Genomic DNA, 9,120 nt, shown 5'->3' with positions numbered 1-9,120 from the left:
TCCTCCTCCTCCTCCTCCTCTTCTTCTTCTTCTTCTTCTTCTTCTTCTTCTTCTTCTTCTTCTTCTTCTTCTTCTTCTTCTTCTTCTTCTTCTTCTTCGTGTGTGGGTGTGTGGGTGTGTGCCAGTCCTGGGGCTGGAACTGAGGGCCAGGGCTCTGTCCCTTAGCTATCTCACTGAAGGCTGGTACTTTACCACTTGAACCAAAGCTCTACTTCTGGCTTTTTGATGATTATTTGGACATAAGAGTGTCAAAATATTTTTCTGCCCAGGCTGGCTTTGAACTGTGATCTCAGAGCTCCTGGGTAGCTAGGATTATAGGCATGAGTAACCAGGGCCTAGCACAATATATAACGACTGGGAACTTATATAATGTGCTAGGGATTGTGCCAACAGCTAGCAACAGGAGGAGAACAGGAGGTCATGGCACACAGCTGCCATTTCATTTCATTCTTTTATTATTTTAATTTTGTGTTAGTTTTGGGGCTTGAACTCAGGACTTAGGTGGTATCCTTTAGTTTGTTTGCACTAAGCTGGTGCTCTACCCTTTGAGCCACAGCTCCATATCTGATTTTTTGGTGGTTAATTGTAGATAAGAGCCTCACAGACTTTCCTGCCCAGGCTGGTATTGAACCTCAGTCCACAGATTTCAGCCTCCTGAATAGCTAGCATTACAGGTGTGAACCACTGGCTCCAGGCACAGCTTCTACTTTAATCCTGGTAGGCTTGATGGGTGTGTCTAACTCAAATAATGGAACTGGTCCTTTATAGGTAGAAAAATCACAATATTACAAAAAATAGTTTCTGGTCCTCCATAAAACCACAGTATACAGATATAATATGTGAAATTCAGTTTTATGGAATCCCGATGCCTGGTACAACTTAGATAAACTCTAAAGACACCATGTGTTAAAGGAAATAAGCCAACATACAAAAACATATTGTATGATCCACTAATATAGATGTACCTTGGTTCCATGACTGATTGTCTCTGTCCCAACCCATGTTGATAGTCAATGAGGCCATGTTTTAGACTGGGATTGTTTCAGTTATGCATATTGTTTTCACTCCTTGCCCATAATTCTGTACCTGTGTACCTCTAATGTCTGAAGACAGGTGAAGATGTACTGGAATGTTGTCTTCTCATGCTTCCATGCAATAAATCTTTCTCCAAATCTTTATTTGGCATATGGGGTAAGTGAACAGCCCTAAGTTGAGACTCCTAGACTTTGGGCCTGGAATCTAAAAACCCAGGTTCAACTTGCACTAAAACTTGACCGAGCTGAACTTGGATGTGAGTAAAATTCTACCTTTCCTCCAAGTAAATAGGTTTGTTGACCTTTAGCTTCAAGATAATCCTGTTAAATGAAAGTCTCACAATTTTCTCTTCCAGGGTAAGAATCAAGGAAGCTTTCATGAAAAAAAGGGTATTTTAAGAAGACATAACTAGGATTTATTTATTTATTGCCTTTTCTGTTTTGCTTCTTCTCTGTTCCCCAAACCCTACTTGTATATTTGTCTTCTTCAGCCTCATCCAAACAGAAAAGCAACCAGGACATTTTCTGTGTTTATAACTTGAAACACAGTACACACACACACACACACACACACACACACACACACACACACACAGTATCCTTAACCAAGGGACTTCCAGATTTCCTTCCAGATTTCTTGTGATTTAAGATTTAAATGTTTTATATACATAGGATAGGATGTGTGTATGACACAGTTGATCCTTAGATAGTGTATCAGTTCATAAATTTCATTTCCAACTATTATGCCTGATGTAGTAGTTATGGTTGGTGCTTGCTTAGATCCTTGTTACCACGCTAAGAGTGCCAGATCCCAGCTGACCCAAGCATTTACCATGAGGGTTCATATCTACACCCTTCTCTGGTAGATTGCCCTCGGTTGACAGGAAGGGCTACCCTTAAGGATTGTGGACATGAATGCCTCCCCTTGGTATAGCCTGGGGTAGCCAAAGACAAATGACTGTGAATGTTAGTCCATTCCTCGTGCCTCTGAATGGGACAACTCTGGTACAATTACAATTCATGCTACAAAGCTTCCCGTGAAATCAGCCTGAGGCATGACCCTCCCCGAACTACAACTTTGCTTACATTCCTTCCATGTACATGTCTGCTTCTTGTACTTCCTTCTCCTGAGACCATCTCCTCAATAAATTGTCCCATAAAAATCCTTCTGTCAGGTTAGACATCTAAAATGCTGCCCCCCCCCATAGCTGCCAAGGAGTGTTTACTTCCTTCTCCCTGGGCTACATCTCGGTTCAAACATATATCTGCCTAGGGCTGCAAAATTACCCCAGGGGCAGAGGGCTTGCTGAAGCTAGAAATGCTGACCTGGGAAGAAAGGACAGCAGGAAGTATATGCCACACTGCTGTTTCTTTGACCAAGATCTCTTTGCCTTTTTAGAGAGCTCTTGGGCTGTCTTCTTTCCACCAAACAGGTCATAGTTCCTTCTCCTTTGATGGCCAACCGTTCCCATACCAGTGCTCACAAATGACAGGATAGAACATGACCATGAACAGAAGAAGAAAATGTCAGGATTGGAGTCAAACCCAGCTGTCAATCTGAGACTGACAATTCTTGAGAACAAAGAAAAAGTCTTCATAGTGGAATTGTAACCCAGGGAGAGATTATGCCATTTTAAGACTTAATCTTCAAATTCACTATATAAACCTCAGATTCCTCTCACTTTTTAAGTTCTTCTCATGGAACAAAGCAGGCTCCCATCATGGGGGGAGGGGAAAAGATGGCACTAGGACTTAGGACTAGTTTGGCTTACTAAGTCAGTAATAAATATTCCAGCAGAGTTGGTGGCTCACTTCTGTAATCCTGGAGTCACTCAAGGGCCTGAAATCTAAGGACTGAAGTTCAAAGACAGCCTAGGCAGGAAAGTCAAAGAGAAATTCTTCATTAATCAGCAAAAATCCAGAAGTGGAGCTGGGGCCCACATGCTATGGTGGTAGCCTTGAATGAAACAGCTAAGAAAGAGTACCCAGGCCCTGCCCCAGTACTAGTGCATGCACATGCGTATACACTCACAAGTACACTCACACACTCATGGACACACACACACACACACACACACACACACACATGCATGTACACGGCACTAATTCTTTCCTAAAACCAGGCAACTCATGACTATGTTTTGTTCTACTCCTCCTGAAGCTTTGGAGAGTCTCTCTTCCTCCCCTGGGACAAAAGGTCTGCTGTTCCTCTTGGATTTGAGGAGATATTACAGGGAAGGGGGACACCTGGAAGGTCCTGGCCTGGTCTATGAATTTTCCTCCTTCTTCTACATTTAAATTTCATGTGTCTGAAGCCATGATCATTTGATCAAACTGCCTTATTCTCATCTCTAGTTTTATAGTAGTCTTTCAGGATCAGAGTGAAGATGGGGATTTGAAGTGTTGTGTGTGTGTGTGTGTGTGTGTGTGTGTGTGTGTGTGTGTGTGTTGGTCAGTCATGGAGCTTGAACTCTGGGCCTGGGCGCTGTCCCTCAGCTCTTCAGCTCAAGGCTAGCACTCTACCACTTGACCATAGCACCACTTCTGGTTTCCTGGTGGTTTATTGGAGATAAGAGTCTCATGGAATTTCCTGCCCGGGCTGGCTTTGAACCGTGATCCTCAGATCTCAGCCTCCTGAGTAGCTAGGATTACAGGTGTGAGCCACCAGTGCCCGGCAGTTATGTGTATTTTATGCTAACTCCCGAGAACTACTATTTGTATATAATCTTCCAAAACAGGGGAGACACGTGTGCTTTATTCTTTACTTTTGCAATTTTTTTCTCTGCATTTACTCCTCATTTTGCACACCCCAGTCCCCACCCTACCATTTTTCTCCTGCATCACAATGTGTGCCAACATGACTTTATACCCGTGGGTGTGTCCTTCTGCCTCTCAGACAGCCTCCATGCTGTCTGCACAGGGCACCAGTCTATGTCCATTTTTGTGGCTGCCTAGACAACACATTAGACATTCTAGGGTCTCAAGATGACCTAGAAGACACCATTCCCTCCTGGGGTGTTCCCTAACTGCTCCTTTGTTATTCTACATACCACTTGGGGTGTAGTGATGGGATCTTTGCTTTGGCTCTATAGGAGATCACCACAGATGCACAAGGGGAGCCTGAACTCTTGAGGAAGGAGAGCAAAGGGAAAAAAAGCCTCCAAATATGTAGGTTGGTGCCTGTGGGGGAGAGATCCTGGTGAATGGAACAGAGTGAATATTATACCAAGTGGGTCACCTGGGACCTTTGTGATGCCCACTGGCTCTTTATGGGTTCAGAGACAGTTCAGTCCACAAAACTGTCAAGTCCAAAGTCATCTCAACTACATTTTGTTGTTGGTTCTAGGATTTGAATTGAGAGCCTCTGGCTTGCTAGGCTGATATCTTACCACATGCTTCCCAGCCAGTTATTTGGGTGATGGAGTCTCAGTGACATGTTTTTGCTCAGAGTGGACTTGAATGATGATCCTCCAGATCTCAATCTCCTAAATATCTCAAATTATAGATATAAGCCACCAGTGCCAGCTCCTCATTTTTCATGTTGGGGCTTAAAATACTTTTAGTTTCAAAAATGCATGTGAGCCAAGTGCTGGTGACTCATGCTTATTATCCTAGATACTCAGGAGGTTGGGAACTGAAAAACATGGTTCAAAACCAGTCCAGGCAGGAAAGGTTATTAGATTCTTTTTCTTTTTTTTCTGTCATGGGTTCCTGAGCTTTAGTACACTACCACTTCGAGCATAGTGCCACTTCCAGTTTTCTTTTTTTCTTTTTCTTTTCTTTTTTTTTTTGGCCGGTCGTGGGGCCTGAACTCTGTCCCTGAGCTCTTCAGCTCAAGACTACCACTCTATCACTTGAGCCATATTGTCACTTCTGGTTTTTTCTGCTTATGTGGTGCTGAGGAATCGAACCCAGGGCCTCATGAACACAAGGCAAGCACTCTACCACTGAGCCACCTTCCCAGCCTCACACTTCCAGTTTTCTGGTGGTTAAGTGGATATAAGAATCTCATAGAGCCAGGCACCGGTGGTGCACACCTATAATCCTAGCTACTCAGGAGAATGAGATCTGCTGGATCACGGTTCAAAGCCAGCCTGGACTGAAGAGTCCATGGAACTCTTATCTTCAATAAACCACCAGAAAACCAGAAGTGGTGCTATGGCTCAAATGGTAGAATACTAACATTGAGCTGAAGAGCTGAGGGACAGTGGCCAAGCCCAGAGTTCAAGCCTCACAACCAACAAATAAAAAAAGAATCTCATAGACTTCATTCCCTTGTCTGGCTTCAATCCATAATCCTCAGATCCCAGCCTCCTTAGTAGCTAGGATTACAAGCATGAGCCACTGCCACCTAGCTTGTGAAACTCTTATCTCTACTTAACTGGCAAAAAGCTGGAAGTGGTACTGTGGCTCAAGTGTTACAGTGTCAGCCTTGAGAAAAAAAGCTAAGGGAGAATGCAAGTCTCTGTTTTCAAGCCTCAGTACTAACACAAAAGGGGAAAAAAAGCACGTGAGTAAAACAATGAAATTACTACCAAAAACTTATAGAGAAAAGTAAATCTCTCTCCCCTTCCTAATCCTTAGTTTCTTCTATGCAAGTATCATAGGTTGAGTATTGGGAATAGAAGTGGTTGAAATTTTTCCCTTATTGTTTATAAATGTGAATTTCTCCATTTACTTTTATTTTTGTTTATAGATTTTTACAGAAGGTCAGGTATTTTTCCTTCAGTTCATCAGGAAGAGGCCTGGGGAAAAAAAGGGGCATGAATCACAAGATAAATGAATGTGACTGAGTGTCTGGCCACATTACACTGCCCTGTGAGCCATCCAGTACCCTCTTATTCTCAGCTGCTTGTCCTTCTCATGTTGCAGACCTGAAACAAACACACCTTCCACTGACCACATCAGATCAGGCTGGCCTTAGAGGCTTCACAGAGAATTGGAGCTGTATCTTGCCATGTTATTAGGCATACTGGAAGGGGTCCAAGTGAGTCAGACAGAGGAAGAATGTGGAAGAACAGCCCTCCGATGTCATTCAACTCTTACTTCATAACCAAGGAAACTGAGGCCCCAAGTTCTTAGGTTCTGGGAAGAACATTGAGAATGGAACACAATGTTACCGTCATTACATGCTATGAAAACTGCTTTTCCTTTAAAGGAAGTTCCCATGCTTTCTCCGCTCCTCTGCCAAATCTTTCAAAAATGACTTTCTCTCCTAACCAGAGCAAGAAGCAAGCACAGGGGTGCAAGCGCCAAGTGACAAGGTGCCTGTCACAAATCTAACAAGTATGTCCTGCTGAGACCCTCCTCCCTGCATTGAGACCAGCATCTTTATAGGACATTATGGTTCTGGTTTGGAATTTCTAAGCAAACTATACCTGTGACTAAAAAATTAGCCTCCCCTTTAATTGTCTATTCTAGTAGGAGAGATAGATGAAGAAACAGAAAAATTATTCTTCTTCTTCTTCTCCTTCTCCTTCTTCTTCTCCTTTTCCTTCTCCTTCTCCTTCTCCTTCTCCTTCTTCTTCTTCTTCTTCTTCTTCTTTGTATTGAGACTAAAACTCAGGGCCAGGGCACTGTCCCTACCTGGTGCTCTACCACTTAAGTCACACTTCCACTTCTGGCTTTTATTGGTTAAGTGGAGATAAAAGTCTTTTGGCTTTATCTGCCTTAGCTGGCTTTGAACTGTGATCCTCATATCTCAGCCTTCTGAGGAGCTAGAATTACAGATGTGAGCCACCAAGGACTGGTAAAAATACAGTTTAAAAGCCCTTGTACCTTGCTTTCTGTGCCCACATAATAAGGTACAGGTGCCTTTTATCAGTATATACATTGCCACTACAGGATGCCACATCCCCTTCTACACTGTCAGACACAGTGGCCTAACTCCAAACTGGCAGGCTGGGTACTGGGTCATTGTCCTGTTCTAAAGACAAATGGGAGGTGTGATGTGAGCCCTGTGTGCACCTGGCTGATGCTGTGATGTGGGTGTGTGCTTGCCCTGGGTTACATGCATGCCCACCCTCCAGAGGCTTGCTGGCCACTTCCCAGCTGAGACGCCTTGGCCTGCTGCCTTTTATGAATGCCTGACTCATTTCCTTATTCCTTACTGGAATTTCCTCTGAATCTTCCCAAATAACTTTCATTCATCCTTTCTCCAGGGTCAGACACTCTAACCACTGCAGGCACCTATGTAGTAGGACTGTTCACTCAGATCAGGTCCTTGATCAATCCTCAGATTGTGTCCCAAGCCAGAGATTATGAGGTGAATACTTCAGTGTTTTTCTCAGTATGTCTAAACAGAGGTCATCTCTTCGCTTCCCTATCCTTCCCTTCCCTTCCCCCTTTCCCCTACCCTTTACCTTTTTCCCTTCCCTCTTGCTTCCTTTCCTTTCCTTTCCTTTCCTTTTCTCTTTTCCATGTGTGTGCAAACATGTACACAGGCTTGCATGCGTGTGTGTGTGTGTGTGTGTGTGTGTGTGTGTGTGTGTGTACACATGCGCACCTGTACTGAGTCTTGAACTCAGGCCTAGGTGCTGACCCTAAGCTTTCTCCATTCAAGGTTGGTACTCCACCACTTGAGCCACAGCTCCACCTTTTTGGTGGTTAATTGGATATGAGAGTATCATAGCCTTTCCTGCCTTGCCTGCCTTCAAACCATGATCCTCAGAATCTCAGACTCCTGAGTAACTGGGGTGACAGTGTGAGGCACCGGCCTCTGGATGACAGAGGTCCCTTTTATGAGAAAGCTCTGCCTCATAGCTGGAAAAAGGGTCTGTCTTCCTGAGGTTCCCTCCTTGGCCTCTCCCTGCAGCCTCTTCCTAATGCAAAGTAGCTTCTAGGCCTCTCTCCCAAGAAGTTTCTCAATACTCTGAAAAGAAAGCGCATCAGGGGCTGGCTTCTGGGACAACTGTGGTGTGTGTATCTCCAGTGTCAGCATCTGGCACACAGCTGTTGTTTTTGCTGTGGCTCTGGACTTGCAGGACAGCGAAGCTGTTGTCCTCCAAGGCCACTCCCTGATGTTTTCCATTTGCTTTGCAAATTGCACTGACTTGAAGTCCAGTAAAGTAAAGTGCTTCCTCATCCTGGCCTCCTCTCAGTCTCTTCTCCAGACCCTTTCTTTTCTACTTTTTCCCCACCCTGTTCTTTCTTCTTGGGTCATTTGAGCTTTCTTTCCTCACAGAATTGCAGAAACCCAATAACATGGCGCTGTAATTCTGGCTAAATACGTGCTCAGCCAGCTGTTTTTGTTTGTCAGCATCTACTCAAGAAGGATTCGCAGTGGGTTTACATGTGGGCCAGTTCTGGCTGTGTGTATGACGTAAAAGGGGTCCTGGACACTGCCTTCATCTGCCCCCCCCCACACCACACTAAATCACTTTCTCTGGACACCCAGCCAGTTACATGCCAGTCTTTGCTGGATGTCCATCACATGACTTTTCTCCTTTTTAAGGCAGTCACATGCCCACCCATCATCTCCTTTGGCTATATTTCTTCTTCAAACAACTCTGTGAAGACTTTTTCCCTTTTTATTCCCTTCAGATGATCAAAGTGTCTGGAATAACAGCCTCTGTCATTATCTGTCCCCTTAACATACTGTATTTTGGCTTCTAAAATTATAACACTCATCTATGTCACCTCTAACCTCTAAATGAGCTATTGGCTCATTAATTTGTCTTTCTAGAATATTACCTTCTCACTAGACTGTCTCTTGGGGAAAAAACGTTTGCTTTTTAAACTGCTGTTCTTGCATGGCATTGTGGTATACACCTGAAAAATCCTAGCACTGGGACAGGAGAATACCAAGTTTAAGGCCAGCCAAGGCTGCAAAGCGAGACGCTGGGTCAAAAATACAAACTACTTTCCTAAGCCTTTTGAATAGTGTCTGAGACATAGCAGGCATTCATGAAATAATTCTTGAGTGAACAAATGAATACATCCATCCTTAGAGAAATAAAGGTAAGGAAGTGATCCTGGGCTGGACACCTAGCTACTCAGAAGGCTGAGATCTAAGGATCACAGTTAGAAGCCAGCCTGGGCAAAAACAAAACAAAACAACAATAATAACAACTTCGGTGAGACTCTT

General features: G+C 44.0%; 1 protein-coding gene across 1 annotated transcript in view; it reads right to left on the bottom strand.

Moving 5' to 3' along the window:
- Tgfbr2 (transforming growth factor, beta receptor II (70/80kDa)) overlaps positions 1 to 9,120 on the bottom strand; it is a 91,092-nt gene that overhangs the window by 8,134 nt on the left and 73,838 nt on the right. The gene's annotated exons all lie outside the window — the stretch shown is intronic.

The sequence above is a fragment of the Dipodomys ordii genome, unplaced genomic scaffold (genome assembly GCF_000151885.1).
Source record: "Dipodomys ordii isolate 6190 unplaced genomic scaffold, Dord_2.0 Scaffold110, whole genome shotgun sequence".
Taxonomy (NCBI): domain Eukaryota; kingdom Metazoa; phylum Chordata; class Mammalia; order Rodentia; family Heteromyidae; genus Dipodomys; species Dipodomys ordii.
The sequence above is the reverse complement of the archived record's forward strand: the minus strand, read 5'-3'. Positions and strand labels throughout refer to the sequence as shown.